At 45.0% G+C, this 21,641-nt stretch overlaps 1 protein-coding gene across 1 annotated transcript in view; it reads left to right on the forward strand.

The window, feature by feature from the left end:
* Positions 1 to 488: 488 nt before the first annotated feature.
* Positions 489 to 21,641, forward strand: part of CACNA1A (calcium voltage-gated channel subunit alpha1 A) — a 368,926-nt gene continuing 347,773 nt past the window's right edge. The window contains exon 1 of the mRNA XM_084838533.1: positions 489 to 571. The gene's annotated coding sequence lies outside the window, so the exon portion shown is untranslated. The remainder of the gene's footprint in view (positions 572 to 21,641) is intronic.

Raw genomic sequence — 21,641 nt, forward strand, 5'->3', positions numbered from 1 at the left:
GGGGAAAGAGCGAGAGTCGGTGCAGCCTTCGGGCGGGTGACCCGGGCTAAAGCTTTCCCGCCTCTTCTGGTCGGGAGCAAGCGAGCGGCGAGTTCGCCCGGCGACCGCTGAGCGGGGGTCGCCATGTGGGAGCCCTAATCGCGGCGGGCTCCCGTTCGCCCTCCTGCTCGTGTTGCTGCCTCTTCTCCCCCTGCCTCCCTCACGCCCGCCCAGAAAAGCGGGTGGGCACAGGGTGCCCCCTCCACCCCGTTCCCGCCTCCTCCGCCGCCGCCGCCGCCGCCTCCCGCTCCGGAGCCCTCCTGAGAGCTGCTCCGTCCCTCCTCCCTCTCTGCTGGTTCAGTGCCAAACTGGCGCCTGGGGTGCCACCATGCCCTGAGGCTGGCTGTCAGTAGTACCCCCACCAGCCGCCCTTCCTCCTTCCCACCCCCCTTACCTGGCCCCTCCAGGCATCCACGGATTAGGATATGCCTTTAGATGCGTTGGCAGGACACTTGGCAGAGAACGAAGCCAGGCACAGCTGGCGGCCTTAACTCTTCGCTTGCTGGCAGCAAGAATATCTGAGGAGATACAGGTGAGTGTGTGGCACCCCACCCCACCACCTTTACATGAGGTGGAAGTGGCTGGGCTGGGACTTGGGAAGGATGCCTCACGGCTGAATCCATTTGCCATTCCAGACGGGGCTGGGGGGAGGGGAATGAAGGTTTACGGGTGCTAGACCACCATTCCGCCCCCACCCCCATCCGCATACACGACGAGGGGCAGACACCACATCGAATGGTGGGGGCAGCATCTGATGTGCTGAGAAGAGTTCTGGACTGGAGGCTTTATTGCAAATGCTTGTAACTGGCGGGGCGGGGGGAACGGGACAGTGAGATGCAATGATTTTGCCTACTTCCTGTGTTTGATTAGATAGAAACCTGAATCAAGCCTTGGTACCCTCACTGTACTCCAATATCTATTTTTATGTCTTTGCTCTCCTCTACTGAGTACATTTCCATCTTGCATTGCAGGCAGTAACTCCTGTCCTCCCCTAGGTGGGCATCTCGCTTAGCACTGGGAGGGATGCATCTACCCAGACTATGCTAGAATGGAGGCGTAAAAACATGGGGAGACCCTTAACTCAGCTTTCTAATCTTTGGTAGCTTCCGCAAACTGCAATGTTTGCCCCCCTCTACCCCCCCCCCACCGTCTCTGTGTGTGTGCAATGCAATGTGCATTCAGCATCAAGCAAGGAAGCAGATGGAAATGCCAGGGTGCTGCGGTGACTCCTAAATCCACTTTCCTATTCCTCCTAAACTTAAAAAGTAAGTGGTCTCCCTGCCTTTTATTTTTGGCTCCTGCCAACCTGGGTTGGTGGCTTCCTGGCTTTCAAGGAACCCTAGGCAGGCGGATGGAAATGGTGAGATGGTGGATTATTTTTGTCTCACCGTCTGCTCCAAGGAACAGATGCTTCCAGCAGGCACTGTGCATGCCATTTCCAACTGCCCCTTAGGTCCCTGGCTTCTGCTTAACAAGAACAGCCAGAGCTCAGGGCCAGGGAACTGCCAGCTCAGAGTCTCCAGCTTAGTAGATTGCTTTGGCCTATGACACTGGGAGATGGGCTGATGTCTATAAAGGCTGGAGCCATCTTGACATAAACCAGGGTCAGATATGGCCTGAAAGTAAGAAGGATTATGTGTGTGTGTGTGTGTGTGGGGGAGGATGGGCAGGATGTTTGCAGTCCAGTTGTTGCTCTCATCTCTTCTGTGGCTTGCATGTACATGGAATTTAGTACAGTCATTATCCCCACCTCTGAAGAGCTCTCACCTTCCCTGCTAATGCATCCCCCCATGCCAGTGTTCTTGGGACAGTTCAGCCACTGGTAAACAAGCCAGTGAAGTTCCTGAGGGAGAAATGTCCACAAATGGATGCAAAATTGGATGATGTGGCATATTGGTGTGAACAGCAGTGATCATTGGGAGGGCGGGAGGAATTGGTCTTCATCTAGTTTAGCCCTTTGGCTTTGAGAAAAAGGCTAGGCTTGAAGTTAAACCACTAGATCGGTCCTGAGGGCACTGAGAAGAGATTTATTTATTTATTTATTTATTTCATTTCTATACCGCCCAATAGCCGAAGCTCTCTCACATCAACACTTGTAGTGAGTTGTTCATGATGAACAATAACTGATCCTTAAATGTACCAGGGATGAAATAGTCTTCGCTTATCAGATACTATAAAGAGCAATGCAATAAAGATAATATGGGCTAAGATATAAAAAGTGATGAGATCTTACCTTGCAGCTGTGATAAGAAAATGGCTTATCTCAACTCCTTTGCTGTGTGGAGGATCTTTGAGATCTTTACTTCAGGTTGCCATAAAGTCTGCTATAAGGAACAATGGTTTAACAAAGGTTACGTGTGTGAGGCTGCAATTGTTTGCACACTCATTAGGGAGGAAATCCTATGGAACTCAATGGGAATTACTTCTGAGAAAACATCCATAGAATCAGGCTTCATGAACATGAGCTGCGAAGTCCTTGGTTCAAATCTTGCCTCAGCCACAGACTCACTAACTGGCATTAGACAAGCCAATATTCTTCTGGCTTCACATGCACCCGTCTAGAATATGGAAATATACTGGCCTGCCTTACAGGGCTATTATAAGAATTTCTGAGATCTGTGAAGTGCTTTACTTGTTTGAAATGTGGAATCTAAATCTTGATATTACAAGTGAGGAGCCTACAAAAATTCACAGGAGGGATCAGTCTTCCTTATTCCCCCAAAGTGATAATTGGGAGGGAGGAAGTGGTGGTGATGGGGACAGTTCCCAACCTGAGCTGGGAGAAATGTTTGAGCTCCTTTCCCACTGCTGTATTGCCAGCCCCCAGTCTGAGTGCTGGGGAGAGGTTTTGGGCCTGACTGTGTGGTGAGCTGCTCAGCCAGCATGTGTAGTATGGGTGGGGGGAGAGTTATTTATTATTATTATTTATTATTATATGGGGAGGGGAGTTCCACCCCTCCCCATATTGTATTTGAGAATTCAGAGCCGGATGTGGGACAAGCTTAACAGTCTTGAACCCTGAATCTGAGTACAGTAGTGCTGCTATAGACTGTCCAGGGAGTGGTTTTGGGGCTGGATGTACAGTAAACTGTACAGTTAGCTGTACGGTTCAACAGTTCAGGGAGAGAGGAGGTTTACTCCCCTCAGGGTAAGTTCCTCTGGTGAGAGAGGAGAGGAAATTAGCCCTTCTGAGGCAAATGCCATCCCTTGGCACTGTCAGGGCTTTTAATTCTTACTAACATCCTTCCTCATCTGCAAGTTTCAGTGCCCTACTTACTAGTTGGCATGGAACAGTAACTACTTGGAATGGTAACTGGTATGTGGGGTATAAAAGGTAAAGGTGTCCCCAACCAGTCGTGTCCAACTCTAGGGTGCGGTGCTCATCCCCGTTTCTAAGCCAAAGAGCCAGCGCTGTCCGAAGATGCTTCCGTGGTCATGTGGCCGGCATGACTGAACACTGCACAGAACACTGTTACCTTTCCCGCCAAGGCGGTACCTATTTATGTACTTGCAATTTCTTGCTTTCGAACTGCTAGGTTGGCAGAAGCTGGGACTGAAGACGGGAGCTCACTCGGTCACGCAGCGCTCGGGTCTTGAACTGCTGACCTGCCAACCTTCCAGTCTGCAGTTCAGCGTCTTAACCACTAAGCCTCCGCGGCCCCATGTGGGGTATACTGCACTGGATAGACTGTTAGTCTTGGATATTGGAAACCCATGTTCAATTCCCCTCTTGGCCATACAGGGATGGCCTTGAGCAAGTCACTATTGCACTGCCTAACCTACTTCAGAGCTGTTGTGAGGTTAAATCTCCACTCTGAGCTCCTTGAAGTAGCCAATAAAATATAGTTAGCATAACAACTTCGTATTTTCTCACCTTCATAATTAAGTCTTGTCTAGAGAGGGCAGGACTTGGGATCTAGAAGAGTTTCAGAAAGAGGGAATATTGTTCATATATGATTTCTTGATTCTGCCTTTCAGAAAGGAAGAGATATTCAAAAACTTAGAGCTGTTTGGGGGACATTAAGAAACAAGTTCTGTCATTAACTGTAGTAGGACAATGGGGCATGTCTAATACTAAGAAAGACTAGTACTGTTTGATGCACAGCTTAGTGTCAGCTATATGCTAGGTTCTGCACACAACACAATCACTGCCTAAAGCGCTTACAGATGTGGCCAGGCCTGGCCCAAGACATCTTGCTGCCTGAGGAAAAAGACAAGATGGCGCCCCCTTCCATTCCATGTACAAAAGCTGACTGGACTGGTGATTGAATCTTTCTTCAGCACTGGCAATGGGAAAGCATCCTTCACCACACCTGAAGGCAGCAAACTAGCTTAGGGGCTGCAGGGCAGGCCGTGTGATCCACAGCTCTCTCCTCCAACACCTTGCTGCCACCTCCCAGCATCTGCTGCCTGAGGCGACTTCTTCACTCTGCCTAATGGTAGGGCCAGCCCTGGACATGGCCAAGGAACAGTATAGGGCTTGATAAAGGAATGGTAAGGATGCAGTAGAAGAGAGATCATTAGTAGCGGCGGGACATGAAGAAAGGTGAAATTGTAGTAGTTCAGGGAAGGTTTTACTGATTAAACTGGTATTTTTGAAGAAGGATTTGAAGGAAGAGGGAGAGGCGATGTTGTGGCTAGAGATGGAGACCCTGATCCAGGAAACTATTTCTCCAGTTCCTGTAAAGAAACAGAAGCTAGTAAAAAGCATCATGTCAAGCTCCCTTGATTCTCCTTTGCTTTGCAATCTCTGTCATGCTGATTTGTACCTCAGTTAATTCTTCCCTTACCCTTCAGAAGGAGGGGAGGGGGTCATTGTGTGCAAGGGGCTGTCAAGATAGGGCTGTGGATTCACAAGGCATCATTACTTTCCACAGGGATTATTGGTTGTGAAGCAAGATACAGGGTTGTGGGAAAACCTCAGCAGGCAATGTTCTGCGTAGGAAGTATATTATGGCACAGCTGCTGGGAGATCCAATTGTGGAGATGTCAACACTTTCTGTTAATGGGATGATAGGCAGGAGAGGATTGATCATTCAAATCACTTGCTTCCCCCAGCAGGCCTTCTGGGGCTTCAGGATGTGTGGGGACAACACGCTGCCACATAAATGGATGGGGGTCATGAGCCCAAGCCCCAGTTCTACTGCCAAGAGAATTAACTGTTTCTACACTCTTGCAAGGGAAAAGGTCTAGATGGGGGAACATGTGGCCCTCCAGATGTTGTTGGATTGCAACTCCCATCATCCCTCATTATTGACTATGCTGGCTAGGGCTGATGGGTGTTGCAGTCCAGAGACATCTGGAGGGGCATATGTCCCCCACCCTGGTGTAGAGGCTGCTATAAGGGAATGCAATCTGCTGCAAGAGAAAGGAGGGGAAATTTGAGCACAGTTTTTCTAGGCTCTCATTTATAACAGAATGATGATCTGCTCCTGATGTGCATCTGTCTCATTTTTAGCCTGGTTGCGGGGATAAAGGTCAGATTTTACATGAAAGTCTGTGTTACTAGGCAGGATCACGAATGGGAAAGCTACTAGTCTGTCATGATGAGGTGCCTTCCATCTCCCTTGGATTTGGGAGAACCTAAAATGCAGCTCTCATGTATATTTTGCTACTAACAAAATCATGCCCTGGCTTATCTGTTGTTTTTGCTGCTGCTGTAGAGTTGTTCAATCCACTATAAGAGGGACCATATATAGGACTGGCCTTGCCATTAACTAGGCAGTCCTAGGAAGCTACATGGAACAGCACGTTGCAAGTGGGGTTGTACTTTTCACCCATCAGCAGATAGAAGGGACTTTCCATACCAAGCAGCGGTGGGCAAGCTTCAGGCTTGTGGGATTTATTCTACTTTTTTAATAAAAAAAATGCTGCGTCTACCAGCCAGAGCCAAACACAAAATGGTGGCTCAGGGGGTAGAGTCCGTTATCTGTTGCACCCCATGAACCATTGTTGTGAATCACCCAGAAAGTGTCAACTATTGGGCAGTATAGAAATGTAATAAAATAAATAAATAAATAAATAAAAACCCTACACATTGGGATATATACAGATCTGCTTGTGGCTTAACATAGAGCAGGGATTCTAACACATCAGTCTAAAACAGGCCAGCAGATCTGAACAAAGGCCTGGTCAAAAACAACTAATTAGTGCTTCTATTTTACAGATGAATAACACTGAAGTTGAGAGAGAAGCAATTAGCACAATGTCTGCCATGTCAGAGGTTCTCCCCTCACTTTCATTAAAGTCAGAAATCCTTGGAGATCTACTACAAACCACCCAAAGATCTACCAGTAGATCCTGATCTATATTCCTCCTGCCCTTGATCCAGAGCACATACTTGATGCACATACTTTAGGACAAAGTACCCTGTTGTTGGTGCATGTGTATTCTAAATGCTAAAAGGTACCCAAGCCCAGCTTAAAACCATAACTTGGCAGAATGCTATACCAGACTTACAGCAGGATGACAACCTTATAAAGATGCAGCTTGCTGAGTCTCATTAGCTTTTGCAAAAATGAAATTGGAAACAAGACTTGAATGTTAAACTATGTGTTTGTAACATTTAGGATATTACATATTGCTTGGGAACAAATGTGGGAGAAGCATCCTTGGAGCATATTGTTTGGTGCCACTGCCACCACCACAACTGTTCTTTGTAACTAGGTATTCTGAACCTAGAATTCTAGTTTCCTATGGGCCAATTTCATAACAGCCTATTTCTTCTAGGGTGCCCTTGAATATTCTAGACTTACATACACCTTCCCCACCCCCACACTGTTACCAAGGAGCTTAGCTGCACTGTTATTTTTGAGGTATGCCTCACACACACACACCTTGATTCTAGAGCAGGGTGGAGAACATGTGGCCCTCCAGGTGTTGGACTGCAACTCCCATCAGCCCCAGCCAGCATAGCCAATGTTGTTGTTTTTCAATTTTATTAGAGTTACACAGACACATGCACGCAAAAAAGATTCAAATTCAATGCATTACAAATATTAAATAACAATATAATCTACATTAATAAACAGACTACAAGCCAAATATCTAATATATTAATATAAATGTATAAATACAAATTTAAAGAGAGAAAAGAGGAAAAAAGAAAAAAACAATCTACTAAAAGATATGTGTGTGTGTGTGTGTGTGCGCGCGTATACTAAGCAAATTACTCAATAGAATTAGACCAAATTGTTTAAAAGTCCTCTTCCTTGCTATGCCATCAAAAAAGAGCCAATTGAGATGTTGCAAAGAACACACAACTATCCAACTCTGCAAATCAGGAGCACATTTGTCCTTCCAATGCAGGATAATTATTCTCTTAGCCACATTCCATTCTCAAAGTAGCCATAACTCTTGATATGAAGATAGATTTCATGTACTGTGGATATAGCCTAAGACAGGGGTGGGCATGTCAGAGGGTTGGCGGGGGCTATGTTGACCCCCCAGAACCCTCCAGGAGCTGCATCCCACCACTAGTGGAAGCAGCCATGGTGCTGGAATCCTACTGATTCTACAGGGAAATAGATCACTTGGGGAGAATGCACCATGTTTCCCAGCAAACTTGGGCTCCTCTATTTGGTGGGCTGTGTGGAGCTCCATTCTACAGAGAAACAGGGTGCACAATCCCTGTGTGCTCTGTGTCTCTGCAGAAAAAGTTATTATGCTGGGAAATGGTGACAAGGAGCTCAGACCATATGAGTAAATGTTCCAACTCCTGAATTGCATCTCCAGCAACTAGGGTTCTGTAACCAGCCCTTATTAAACGTTCGCTGAGGTGTCCAATAAATATGAAATAGATGTTTCTGTTGTCTTCACTTCATTTTAAGATCAAAAGAGGCTCATTTCACTGTTTTTAAAACAGCCTGCCATTGGCTCAAAGGAGTAGGGCATTTAAGTTCATTATTCCAAAGATCTTGGAGATAATATCAATTTTATCTGCATTTTTATGTTTCTGATAAAGTTAGAGCATAGCTAATGGTGAAGAATGATGGGAGTTGCAGTGCAACAACATTTGGAGGGCCACATGTTCCCCATCCCTGCTCCAGAGTCTCCATTTTATCTTGAAAAGCTGGCTAAGGGTGCAATCCTATGCAAGTTTAGACAGAAAAAAATCCTAAAACTCTCATCATTCCCCAGCCAACCATGTAGGCTGGTGAATTCTGGGAGCTGTATGACTTCTTTCTGTCTAAACATGTATAGGATTGCATCCTGAGTAATTTAGGGAGCAATCCTATGGCCACTAGACACTGTCTAGAGGGCCATAGGGTTTTTTGGTTTCTGGGAACCAAGGTCGGAGCCAGGGCTCTGAACACGGTTCTCAGAAACCATGCTCCCCGCCTGCTCTCCCTCCCCCTTGTAGCCAGTGTGGTTGCCTCTGCACCAGCTATGTCTCTGTGCTTGGAAACAGAGCATGGAGACAGGGAAAAGGGGGTGGTCCTAGGGCGGGGAGCGGAGGAGACCACAGAAGCCATGTTATGCAGCTTTCTATGTGCTGCATGGCCTCTTCCCTCCCCAGAGCCGCAACTAGACAGCCAAAATTGGGCATCTGACCAAAAATGTAGGGTGGCTGGAGCACAGAGGTGAGGATTGCATCCGTGTTATAGCCACCTGCCCTGGATACTCAGCAGTCTCTGACTTTGGAGGTTACCGACTATCTCAATACGATTGCGCCCTTACACTTGCCGATCTCTAACCTAATTAAATTGATAGTAGCAACCCTTGCTGATATACAGAGTGCAGGAACTCTGGAACTTGCAAATGTATCTCTGATTGCTGAGTCACTATTTTGTTTAAGCTACCCAAGGTAGATTCTGAATTGGCCAATCCAGAACCCTGGTGGGGAAAAAATGCTCCATTCATGAAGCACCATTATTAGTGGTAAACACGTGAGCAGTTGTTTACAGCCAATAAGGATATGAACCTCCACCAACGTTTACATAGGTCACCTATGTGTTACGCACCTCTGTGATTTGGAACCCCTATACCATTTTGTGCATGGAACTTCTGGTGTATCATTGGTGAAGGGCCGACTCAACTTTGCTCCGTATTTGATTTTGCACACTGCACCAATGGTGAAGATCAACCTAGAACCTCTGTTGTTGTTTTGTACTCTGGAAAAAATTCCTCCATAGTACCACAAGGTTCTAAAAACAGTTTATTTACTTATTTACAACACTTGTATACCATTCCCCATCTAAAACAGATTCCAGAGCAGTGAACAGAAGAGGTACAATAGTAAAAAAGTTAAAAGATTAAAACCATATTAAAATTAGAAAAAAAAAACAATGCCACTAAAAACCATGGCTGGTCATTTAAGGTGTTCTTCCTGGAACAGAACTGTTTTCAGAAGGAGTCTGAAGCAATATGGTATTGGTGCCTGCCTGACCTCCAGGAGCAGGGAGTTCCAAAGAAAAGGAACCAGAGATTGTGTCCCCTGTCTTCTTCCAAGCCAGTTCACCTTCAGCCAAGTAGCCATCATTTCTATCTTTAGCTCAGGAGGGTTCAAGGAGAACTTAAGTTTTGTTTATTACACTGTGTGGAGCTGAGGGGGATCTAATAAAGTGTACCTACCTTCAGTCTCCTATAACAGTCTTTGTCTGCTTGAGAACGAAAAAAGACTTCTGATTGTTTTCATAGAGGCAGGGTGATTTGTTCCAACCTTTTCTTTGTAGCTCTGATATCTGGTCCCACTTGCTGAACTCCCAAATCACAGTGAACTTTTGGGAAAGGCCTTCCTTAGACTCCTTTTCCTCTGAAACAGGTATAAATCCACTCTTCAGTCTTCATTTTTTCTCCCCACCGCCACTTTCTCTTTACCAACTCTCCACTCTACCCCTTGCTTTGCTCAACCCCATGTCATTTACATTCTGAGTTTGCATTGTCTCCACCCACCACCACCATTCCAGTCCTTAATGCCCCCCCCATCTCATTTGGCAACTGTTAACTTCCCCACTGCCCCATTGCTCTTTCTCTGGCCACTTCCTGGTTCTGTATGTCTAGTGTAATAGTTGCCAGTCCACGCTTATCTAGGTTAATCTAACCTATTCTGTATCAAAGCTATGTATTTGGCAATCTCACATATTCTACAATAAAGCCTGTATTATTTAATTTAAGCCTTACTCTGGGTTCAGTAGGTAATACACCTGTGGTACGAGTGTATGGCAGTTGTAACCCCTACCCCTCTGCTCAATAGCACACCTCAACTCTAGGCTCAAGCTCTATGCTTACATATGTCAGTTGGTTTCACATGTGCACTTGCGTCTTGGGTGCCATAGGACTGGGGACACATGATAACACATACACACACAGAAAGGGATAGAGAGAGGGACAGAAGAATACATTAGCAGAGCACTTACTAAGTGTCCCTTGAAGTCACAGAGCCACAAACCTAGGTTTCAGCAGTGGGCATGACTGCTTATACACAGCTAATGCTAGTACACCAATTGCATCTGTTCTCGAGATGTCAGATCTCGCCATGATAGCAGATACCTTAATTACCTCTTAGTTACATTTGGACTATTGTAATGCACTCTTTGTGGGGCTGCCTTTAAACAGTGTTCAGAAACTTCTGCTGGTTTAGAATGCTATAGCCAGACTATTAATCAGGGCCAGCTATAGGGAGCATGTGATCTATAGAATCGTAGAACAGTAGGGTTGGAAGGGGCCTACAAGGCCATCGAGTCCAACCCCCTGCTCAATGCAGGAATCCAAGTCCGAGCATCCCCGACAGGTGGCTATCCAGCCTCGTCTTGAATGCCTCCGGTGTGGGAGAACCCACCACCTCCCTGGGTAATTGGTTCCTTTGCCGTATTGCTCTAACAGTCAGGACGTTTTTCCTGATGTTCAGCCAGAATCTGGGTTCCTGTCACTTGAGCCCATTATTCCGTGTCCTGCACTCTGGGATGATCGAGAAGAGATCCTGGCCTTCCTCTCTGTGACAACCTTTCAAGTACTTGAAGAGCACTATCATATCTCCCCTCAGTCTTCTCTTCTCAAGGCTAAACATGCCCAGTTCTTTCAGTCTCCTTCATAGGGCTTTGTTTCCAGTCCCCTGATCATCTTTGCCACCCTCCTCTGAACCCTCTCCAGTTTGTCTGCATCCTTCTTAAAGTGTGGTGCCCAGAACTGGACACAGTACTGCAGATGAGGCTAACCAGTGCTGAGTAGAGGGGAACTAGTAGTTCCTGGGATTTGGAAGCTATGCTTCTATTAATGCAGCCCAAAATAGCATTTGCCTTTTTTGCAGCCACATCACATTGTTGGCTCATATTCAGCTTGTGATCGACAACAGTTCCAAGATCCTTCTCGCTTGTAGCGTTGTTGAGCCACGTATCCCTCATCTTGTAACTGTGCATTTGGTTTCTTTTTCCTAGGTGCAGAACTTGGCATTTATCCCTATTAAAAATGTCATTCTGTTTTCCGCCCAGCGCTCCAGTCTATCCAGATCACTTTGAATTTTGTTTCTGTCTTCCAAAGTATTAGCTATCACGCCCAATTTCGTGTCATCTGCAAATTTGATCAGCATTCCCTGCACCTCCTCCTCCAAGTCATTAATAAATATGTTGAAGACCACTGGGCCCAGGACTGAGCCCTGTGGTATCCCACTCGTTACCTCTCCCCAGTTTGAGAAGATCCCATTGATAAGCACTCTTTGAGTCCGATTCTGTAGCCAACTGTGGATCCACTGGATCGTTGTTTCATCTAGCCCGCTTTGAGCTAGTCTGCTCATCAGGATATCATGGAGCACTTTGTGGAAAGCTTTGCTGAAGTTGAGGTTTATGATGTCTATAGCATTCCCACGGTCCACAAGGGAGGTTACCTGATCAAAAAATGAGATCAGATTCGTCTGGAAGGATTTGTTCTTGACAAACGCATGTTGGCTTCGAGTAATCACAGCATTGTTTTCAAGGTGCTTCCAGATGGATTGCTTTATCATCTGCTCCAGAATTTTCCCAGGGATTGATGCCAGACTGACTGGTCTGTCGTTCCCAGGTTCTTCCTTTTTGTCCGTTTTGGAGATAGGGACAAGATTAGCCCTCCTCCAGTCATCTGGCACTTCCCCCACCCCCCCTGATTTCTCGAAGAGAATAGACAGCAGTTCTGAGAGTTCTTCTGCCAGTTCCTTTATTACTCTAGGATGCAGTTCATCTGGCCCTGGAGATTTGAACTCATTCAAAGTAATGAGGTGTTCCTTGACCATATGCCTGTCGATCTCAAGCTGCAATCCTGCCCCTTCAGCCTGTACTTCACCTTTGCCAGGGGGGTCATAGACCCTCTTTTGGGAGAAGACTGAGCCAAAGTAGGAATTGAGCACCTCTGCCTTTTCTTTGGCATCTGTTATCATTTTGCCATCCTTATTTAATAGCTGAACAACCATTTCTTTCCTCTGTCTTTTACTATGCACGTAGCTGAAGAAAGCCTTTTTGTTGCTTTTAGCATCCCTCGCTAACCTCAGCTCGTTCTCAGCTTTAGCCTTCCTGACGCCATCCCTGCAATTCTGTGCTACCTGCCTGTACTTTTCCTTTGTTGCTTGGCCTTCTTTCCACTTCCTATATGTGTCCTTTTTTGTTTTCAACCTCTATGTTACAACAATTTTACTGGCTACTGGTTTCTTTGGTGACACAAAACAAAGTGCTACTCGGTTTGGGATCAGGTTATCTGAAATCTTCTCCCATAGGAGCCTGCTCAGGTTTTAAGATCTTCAGGAGAGGCCCATCTTTCTGTCCAACAAACACGTTCAGTGTTTTTTGTGGAAACTCAAGACAGGGCCTTTTTGGTGGCTCCTTCTAGGCTCTGGAATTCCTTGCTAAGGGAGGCCCATCTAGACTCTTTTTTTAAAACTTTCTGCTAGTATGCAAAGACATTTTTATTCAGACAGGGCTTTGGCCTCATAAGCTGACTTGTTGTGTCCATGGTAAAAAGGCTGCAGCTGGTTTCACTGGTTGTTGTTTTTATCAGTTTTACTGAAAAACCTACCTGTTTTTGTGTTTGCTATTTTTTTTATTTTACTTTGTGTTTTATTGTTGTTGGCTGCTTTGAACACCATTGGGTGAAAATGTGAGATTCAAAACTGGAAACTGTTTAGGAAACATATAGCATTCAGAAACATATTAAAATACTCTTTTCTAGACAGTATCTGGATTTCTTTATAGAATAGGGAATCCAGGATATAATAATGCAAAAAGATACATTTGAATTTTAAACCATCAGCCACATCCATATTTCTGTTCGTCTCTCTCACTCTCTTAATTGCTTTCCCCCCAGCTACCAGCAGCCTAGCTAGGGTGCCCAGCAATAAGAACATGTCTCTTTGTTGTCAAACCCATCAACAGGTAAATTCAAATGGGTAAAGTCAAGTCCTTTTGAAGCTGAAAGGCAAAATGTATTTTCTCCTCTTTGAAGGCAGAATTCTAGGTATAGCAAATACTTGCTTCCATTATTAAATGAGAAACTTAAAAAAAATTTTTTTCCTCCCATTCTCCTCCCTGATGAGCTGGACACAACTACATATTGATTCCATTAATATTCCCACCAACTGGATTGGGGGGGGGGGGATTTCATGTTTGGAGATTTGATACCTTAGGAAAAATTCTGGTCTGAGTTCCAGCCTTCCCAGCAGCACAGGTCCTGTATTTGTATGAGTGACTCTACTGATGATCTTACATTGTGGAAAGACATGGCCATCATGGTTATGCTGGTTATGCCACAGCAGCATTTGATACAGTTGATTGTGGATTCTTGCTACTGCAGCTCAGGGGCTTTGCTGGTGTGATGAGAGCTGCCAATCAGTGGTCTGAGTCATACCTTAGAGATCGGAACTAATTGGTGATGATGGATGGTTATGCGTCACTCCCAGGAGACTTGAAATGCAATGTCCCTCATGTTGTTGAACATATAAATACAGCTGCTCAGGGATTTCAGGGCTAAGCATAGGGTTGAGTATCATCAGCCTGCTGATGATAACACAACTGTGTATTTGTTGCTCCATGAGCCATGTCACCTCTGTCAGCTCTGTCCTTTCCTTGGAGATAGTTCCCCAAATGAACAATCCAGCTGAATGCATCAGAGCTGTCTTGTAGGAATGGGGTTGGTGAGGAAGGCTGCTCAACTATGGATGCCCTCTCCTATGTCAGTCTCTTACATAATAAGATGATTCAGTGGAGACAGTGAGCCAACTAAAGAATCTGAGTATAATCTTTGGCCATGCTACAAAAGCTTGGTTATTAGATAAGACAAATGCCTTATTTCAGGATATTCTGTTCCTTTCTTCTTCCTCCCTGCTCCTGGTTTTCTGTTTTTCCCTCCAATAAAAATGCAGCAGAGGCCCCATGCAGCTGCTTTTTCTGAAAAAAGAAAGTGGCCAAGGCTAAGCATGCTTTAAAAATAAATAAATAAATACATGTTTAACCTAGCATCCAGTTAGGACCTTACAATGTAAAGCATCAGGTATATGGATGGCAATATATAAATAAAAAAATCCCTAACATTTAAAATGCTGGAAGCAAGTGTTTGAATTTTACCAAACTAGTAGGTGATAAAAAGGAAAGAACTTAAGTGTATGGGCATCTTTGCCTTTTTTCTTTTTTAGAATAACTAAATAAGATTTCTGTGTGACACAAGGCTTTTATCTAGCATTTAAACATTAACTGACTGCACTAAAGGTATCATCTCACTTGCTATGTGCAAAAAAGCCTGGCTGTCTTCCCCCAGCTGTTGTCTGGCATAGCTGTATCTACCTCCTTCAGGCCCCTATAAAATCCTTTCCCATAAACACCCAACTTCCTTCCCTCTCTGTGCCCCTCTGTGGTGTAAATATTGCTTTGCTCCTCCCCCACCCCCTTCTAGTGGTGTTTACAGACGAATACACACATGACATAGAAGCTGTTGAGGCTTTGTTTCGAGTATGTGCCAGGTACTTACACCTTCTGCTGCAGCTGAAACTCCAGATAACACTGTTTGCTTAAGTCTTATTAATGTTCATTTTATCCCACAGACCTCAGATCTGTTTCCTGGGCCACTGCAGCTGTTCCGCTGCTGTTGTTGTACATGTCTTCCTCATCCCCTACTTTAAACATAGGCATAGTTTGCAAAGGGAAAAAGAAGGAGATTTAGCCTGAGGACAGCTGACTACACGGAACAAGAAATGGAGTTCAGTGCCTTTTCCCACCGTTAGGCATTCACCCTATACCCAGGAATTATTTTAAAAAAACTTGGGTTAGTACAAATAATGATAGAATCATAGAATAGTAGGGTTGGAAGGGGCCTACAAGACCATCGAGTCCAACCCCCTACTCAATGCAGGAATCCAAGTCAGAGCATCACTGACAAATGGCTGTCCAGCCTCGTCTTGAACGCCTCCAGTGTGGGAGAGCCCACCACCTCCCCAGGTAATTGGTTCCATTGTGGTATTGCTCTTACAGTCAGGAAGTTTTTCCTGATGTTCAGCCGGAATCTGGCTTCCTGTAACTTGAGCCCATTATTCCGTGTCCTGCACTCTGGGATGATCAAGAAGAGATCCTGGCCTTCTTCTCTGTGACAACCTTTCAAGTACTTGAAGAGTGCTATCATATCTCCCCTCAGTCTTCTCTTCTCGAGGCTAAACATGCCCAGTTCTTTCAGTGTCTCTTCATAGGGCTTGGTTTCCATTCCCCTGATCATCTTTGTTGCCCTCCTCTGAACCCTCTCCAGTTTGTCTGCATCCTTCTTAAAGTGTGGTGCCCAGAACTGGACACAGAACTCCAGATGAGGCCTAACCAGTGCTGAGTAGAGGGGAACTAGTACTTTCCGGGATTTGGAAGCAATGCTTCTATGAATGCAGCCCAAAATAGCATTTGCCTTTTTTGCAGCCACATCACATTGTTGGCTCATATTCAGCTTGTGATCGACAACAATTCCAAGATCCTTCTCGCTTGTAGTGTGGTTGAGCCACGTATCCCCCATCTTGTAACTGTGCATTTGGTTTCTTTTTCCTAGGTGCAGAACTTGGCATTTGTCCCTATAAAATGCCATTCTGTTGTTTTCTGCCCAGCGCTCCAGTCTATCCAGATCACTTTGAATTTTGTTTCTGTCTTCCAAAGTATTAGCTATCCCTCCCAATTTTGTGTCATCTGCAAATTTGATCAGCATTCCCTGCACCTCCTCCTCCAAGTCATTAATAAAAATGTTGAAGAGCACTGGGCCCAGGACTGAGCCCTGCGGTACCCCACTCGTTACCTCTCCCCAGTTTGAGAAGGTCCCATTGATAAGCACTTTTGAGTCCGATTATGTAGCCAACTGTGGATCCACCGGATCGTTGTTTCATCTAGCCCACGTTGAGCTAGTTTGCTCATCAGGATATCATGGAGCACTTTGTCGAAAGCTTTGCTGAAGTCGAGGTATATGATGTCTACAGCATTCCCACGGTCTACAAGGGAGGTTACTTGATCAAAAAATGAGATCAGATTTGTCTGGCAGGATTTGTTTTTGACAAATCCATGTTGGCTTCGAGTAATCACGGCATTGTTGTCAAGGTGCTTCCAGATGGATTGCTTTATGATCTGCTCCAGAATTTTCCCAGGGATTGATGTCAGACTGACTGGTCTGTAGTTCCCAGGTTCCTCCTTTTTACCCTTTTTGAAGATAGGGACAACATTAGCCCTCCTCCAGTCATCTGGCACTTCCCCTGTCCTCCCTGATTTCTCAAAGAGAATAGACAGCGGTTCTGAGAGTTCTTCGGCCAGTTCCTTTATGACTCTAGGATGCAGTTCATCTGGCCCTGGAGATTTGAACTCATTCAAAGTAATGAGGTGTTCCTTGACCATATGCCTGTCGATCTCAAGCTGCAATCCTGCCCCTTCAGCCTGTACTTCACCTTTGCCAGGGGGGGTCATAGACCCTCTTTTGGGAGAAGACTGAGCCAAAGTAGGAATTGAGCACCTCTGCCTTTTCTTTGGCATCTGTTATCATTTTGCCATCCTTATTTAATAGCTGAACCACCATTTCTTTCCTCTGCCTTTTACTATGCACGTAGCTGAAGAAAGCCTTTTTGTTGTTTTTAACATCCCTTGATAACCTCAGCTCATTCTCAGCTTTAGCCTTCCTGACGCCATCCCTGCAATTCTGTGCTATCTGCCTGTACTCTTCCTTTGTTACTTGGCCTTCTTTCCACTTCCTATATGTGTCCTTTTTTGTTTTCAGGTCATCCCTAAGCTTTTTGTGAAGCCACATTGGCTTCTTGTGTTGTCTTCCACCTTTTCTTCTTGTTGGAATTGCTTGTGATTGTGCCTTGAGAATTTCCTTTTTTAAAAGCTCCCACCCATCTTGGACTCCTTTTCTCGCTAGCATCGCTTGCCATGGGACCTTACTGATCATTGTTCTGAGTTTATGAAAATCAGCTTTCCTAAAATCTAGGGGTGCACGAAAGTCACTTACCCGTCCTCTAAGCTTTTCGCGGTGGGGGGGAGGCGCTTTGCTGCTCCCCCCGCGAAGTTCAGGCCGGGGGGGGAGGCTTCCCGCCTCGCCCGGCTGAAATTCAGGCCGGGGGGGAGGCTTCCCGCCTCGCCCGGCCGAAATTCAGGCCGGGGAGGAGGCGCCTCGCCCGGCCTCGAACTAAAAAGTAAAAAAAAAAAACGCCCCCGTGATAGGCTACGTGACGATTTACGTAGCCTATCACGGCTGACTTTGCAAATCTAGCCGTGATAGGCTACGTTAATCGTCACGTAGCCTATCAGGGGGGCGTTTTTTTTTTCTTTTATTGGAATGGCGGCGGCGGCAGCCGGTCGAAAGACTGGCTGCCACTCCCACCCCGGACGAAGACCCGACGAACCGCCGGCCGGACCTGCCGCCGGGAGGGACATTCGCCAAAGGTAAGTCCCATCCCAGGGGGGGTGCGGGGTGCGGGGTGTGTGTGGAGAATTTCTCCCCGAAACTTGTTTGGGGGGCCGAACACGTTGGCGCTCGGCCCCCCGAAGTTTCGGGGAGAAATTCTCCGCCAACCCTACTAAAATCCAGTGTACGCGTTTGACTACACTCAGCTTTTGCTTCCCTTAGAACCAAGAACTCAAGTACAACATGGTCGCTTTCCCCCAGAGTTCCTGTAACTGCTACTTTATCCACTAAGTCATCTCTGTTGGTTAGGATCAAGTCAAGGATAGCCGATCCTCTAGTTCCTTCCTCTACTTTCTGTAGGAGGAAGTTATCCGCCACACAAGTCAGGAATTTCCTGGAGGGGCCATGTTTTGCAGAATTTGTCTCCCAACAAATATCGGGGAAATTGAAGTCCCCCATTACTACCACATCATGCTTCCTTAAAACATTGGCTATTTGCTTTTCAAAAGTTTCATCCTTGTCTTCTCCTTGATTGGGTGGCCGGTAGTAGACTCCGACCACCAGGTTCCTTTTATTCTTTGCTCCATTTATTTCAACCCAGATGCTCTCGATGGGGCTACCAAGCTCCTCCTCCTGTATTTCTGTGCAGAGATATGTGTTTTTCACATACAGTGCAACCCCACCTCCCTTTCTGTTCCTCCTGTTCTTTTTGAACAAGTTATATCCTTCAATTGCTGTATTCCAGTCATGAGAGTCATCCCACCAAGTCTCAGTTATAACTATCAGGTCATAATTTCCTTCTTGTATTAAGAGTTCAAGTTTGTTCTGTTTGTTTCCCATACTCTGGGCATTACTATATAGACATCGAAGACCATGTGCTTCCTAGTCTGGCTTTCTTCCTACATGTTTGTGAAGACTATTATTGGGCGCTATCAGAGCTGTTCTCTCCGTTGCAGTGCATGCGCCTATGTCCATTGTTACCCCCAACATTACATCTCCCTTCCCCGTAGGATTCAATTTAAAGCCCTCCTGATGAAGTTCTTCATGCTGTGGCCAAACACATTCTTCCCATCCTTTGTGAGGTGCAACCCATCCCTAGCCAACAGCCCATCTTCCAGGAAGTATAGCCTGTGGTTTCAGAATCCAAATCTCTCTCGTCGGCACCACCTTCGTAGCCAGTCATTCACCCGGAGTATTTTTCATTCCCTTTCTATCCCTCTTCTAACTACTGGAAGGATGGATGAGAAAACTATCTGGGCCCCAAAGTTCTTGAGTTTCCTTCCCAAAGCTTCAAAGTCTGACGTGATCTCTTTGTAGCTCCTCTTGGCGGTATCATTTGTTCCCACATGGATGAGAAGAAAGGGATACCTGTCAGTGGGCTTTATGAGTGCAGGCAGCCTTTCAGTCACGTCTCTAATCTGTCCTCCCGGGAGACAACACACCTGGCGGGTCCATGGGTCTTCGCGACATACTTGGGTCTCGATCCCACGCAGCAAGGAGTCTCCCACTACTACCACTCTTCTCTTCTTCTTGTTGTAGGCCTGGGTTTCATCGCCTCTGTTTGACTGACCTTTAGCCTCTTGCTCACTCTCATGCAGGTTCCCCTGTGATTCTTCCTCTGCAGGCTGTCCTCCAGTCTCATCCGCAAGTACCTGGAATCGGTTCCACAGCTCCACTGCTTCTACTGGTGCAGAGTGGCGTCTAGTTCTTCTTCTCCTAACTGTCACCCTTTTCCAAGGAGTATCCTCTATTCCATTTTTCTTCACCTCAGCATTTCCCACTGCCTCATCTTGCTGTTGCTCTTCAAGCTTCTGGTCTGCCCTTTGCTGCTGTAGTTCCCCCATTCTGTCCAAGAACTCTTCGTGTTCTCTTATTCCCCGGAGGGTCGACAGTCGCCGCTCCAGTCCACTTACTTTTTCCTCCAGCAGCGTGATCAACTTGCACTTGTTGCAGGTGTAGGCCATGTTGTTCTCAGGCAAGAAAACAAACACTGCACACACCTTGCAGGTCACCACCACTGGAGAGTCTTGTCCTTCCATAGCCTCTTTTCCCTTTTTGTGTCTAGCTTTGTGATTGTTCTAGACTAGCCTGTGCCTGCTCCTCTACTCAGTAGAGGTTAAAAGCAGAGTCCCACTGGTGTGAAAGTGTGTGTTACAAGACAAATAAATGGAAAAAAGTTAGTTAAAATAAAAATATAAAATAAAAATAAAATATAATGACTGTTATAACAACATAAAAGACATGTATTTCTTTTATGTAAATATTTTTATACCACCTCTCTCAAAGCCCTCAATAATAATAATACAATTTAAAATATGAAATACAATTCACTATAACAATAGCATAAAAACATTTAACTTTCAAACCAGCAATAAAATAGAACCAACAATTAAAATTTAAAATTAAGAGTATAGACCAGTGTCATTAGTAAATGAACAGTGGATTTCTGGATTTGGGATTATTTAAGGGTTGTTGTTGTTTTACAAAAAAACTAGTAAAGGTTTCATTAACAGAAGTTAATAAAAGGTTGACAAACTTGTCCATCTGTTGCCTTTTTTCTTTTACACACACAGATTAGTTAACTTTGCAATAAGGGGCATTTCCCATACTTTTTCTAACCATTCTTTCATAGCTGGAATTTTAACTTTCCTCCATAAGGCATAAAGAATTCTGTTTCCAGTACCCATATATGACAGAAGTTCACTATATTGTGAATCAGCCTTTAGTACACTTCAATAAAGACAATAAAGAATCAAACTTAACTGAGTAGCCAAGTATAGTTTTTATTATTTTATCATGCCTAGTTTTTATCTTTCTCCAGCCAAAGCTGTTTTGCTATAGAGCAGGACCAGCAAATATAAAGGTAATCACCTTATTTTTTCTGACCCTTTCAACTTGCTGGACTATATATATATTATCAATCTTATTTATAATAACTGGAGTAATTTACCATTGAGAGATTATCTCAATATCTGTTAACTACAGGACATCTGTTTTCTCCTAACATGATTATTGAAAAAAATTATTTCAAAACTTTATCTTCTCCACTTTGAATTCAACATGTCATATATTTAATTGGCTCTAGTTCACAATCAAATTCTAATAATGGTTTATAGATTTTTAGATGAGAGATATTTAGTATAATTCAAAACTAAAAGAATTCATCTTTTAAAAGGATTCTTTTTATTTTAAGGTTAACTTGAAAAAAATCAAATCAAGGAGAACATAAGAGCAGCCAGACCAAAGGCCTGTCTAGTCCAGCATTCTGTTCCCTCAGTGGCCAACCAGATGCCCTAGTGGGAAGTCCACAAGCAAGACATAAGGGCAAAAGCACCCTGCCGCTCATGCTCCCCAGCAACTGGCATACAGAGGCATACTGGCTCTGATACTGAAGGAGATATACAGCCATCAAGACTACTAGCCATTCATAGTCTCTTCCTTCATGAGGAGGTTTAACTCACTGTAATTTCTGTTTAATCTTGTTTTAGGAAAGAATCTTATTATAGGTTGATAAATCCCTATTGTGGTAACATTTATTAGCTTTCCAGTTATTAAACCTCATTGCACTTAATTCAACCTCTGGGTCATAGAATCGTAGAATAGTAGGGTTGGAAGGGGCCTACAGGACCATCGAGTCCAACCCCCAGTAGTCATTTACTACTGATGCTAGTGGTGATACAGAAGGGCATACATGTATTTTACCTTTCCCACAGTCTAAGCACATTAGGTACCCGGGAGTTCTGTAATCCTACATGCCCACCAACTCAGATCCTGGATTCTTAAGTGCAAAGTTA

Source organism: Heloderma suspectum, chromosome 2 (assembly GCF_057233095.1).
Source record: "Heloderma suspectum isolate Gila_16-S chromosome 2, 16-S_ref, whole genome shotgun sequence".
In the NCBI taxonomy this organism is placed as follows: Eukaryota; Metazoa; Chordata; class Lepidosauria; order Squamata; family Helodermatidae; genus Heloderma; species Heloderma suspectum.